Source organism: Gadus macrocephalus, chromosome 22 (genome assembly GCF_031168955.1).
Source record: "Gadus macrocephalus chromosome 22, ASM3116895v1".
NCBI lineage: Eukaryota > Metazoa > Chordata > Actinopteri > Gadiformes > Gadidae > Gadus > Gadus macrocephalus.
In genome coordinates this window covers 7,960,650-7,961,778 of record NC_082403.1, presented here as the reverse complement: position 1 = coordinate 7,961,778, position 1,129 = coordinate 7,960,650, and positions in this window count along the sequence as shown.

The following is a 1,129-nucleotide window of genomic DNA, read 5'->3' as shown; positions in this document are numbered from 1 at the left end:
CAAGAAGATTGCAGACACGCCCACTCCTTTTTGGAGCCGGCCCCCCGGATATTACAATACAATCTTAGAACACATCATCACAACCCAAGACTGCGCGTATGGTTCTTCTCATAAGGCATCCGTGGTGAGGTCGACGTTTCAGGCTGGCTAGTGTATGGTCGACGAGAGAGAATGACAACGACCTATTTTTAAGTAGCTTAATGAGTTAATTTTCAGATTTCCAAATTAAACGCTTCCATAATTTTGCATTCAAATTGCTTTATGTGATTTTTTTTTTTATATCAAATGCCCCCAGGAGGATCCCAAAATAGACACACAGGGACACCTTTCTTGTCAGTATGTTGTAGCTTCATGACATCATCATTTCACTCAGGGTCACAATATTTTCCCTAAATAAATATGAGTCTATTTATACGATGATAATATTTACAATATTTTCCCTAAATAAATATGAGTCTATTTATACGATGAAAACATCTGCATCTGCAAACAACCTGGAAATGTATCCCTGGAAAGTATCACATTTTCAAGCAATTTCGGCTACTATATTCAGAAATAGCAATAGCTTGTCCAGGTGATATTTAGGCTATATAACGTTTATTTGAGATTAAATGTAGTCAATGTACCTATATGTATACGTTTACCAAAGCATACATTCTTTGTAATGCATGGTGAATATGCAAATCTCCTCAAAAAAATATGATGGATGGTTTGCTTTCTTTATATCCAGGAGTCCTTTATTAAAACATGACTCTCAGCAATATACACACACACACACTCACACAGGCAGGACTGTGGTGGCCACCCCTAAATTGATGCAGCGAAGCGTTTTAATAAAAATCCGTGGGTAGCAGGTCATTGAACATGGAAAGGCACAATATTGTGCTGAACGACTGGATGTCCACCTCTGCTCTGCACTATGCATCTCCATGAGACACAGGATTGCTCCTTCTCAGCCTGCTGCTGGAACAGTCACAAAGATCAATACAAGAGCGGAGAGAGAAAGAGAGAGAGAAAAAGAGAGATCCTAGGGCAAGAAAGAGTCAATTGTTTGTTAAAAGCTTCTGCAAAGTCAAGTTTAGGTCAGCTGCATTTCATTAACAGAAAGAGTGCCACAATTGAATTATCT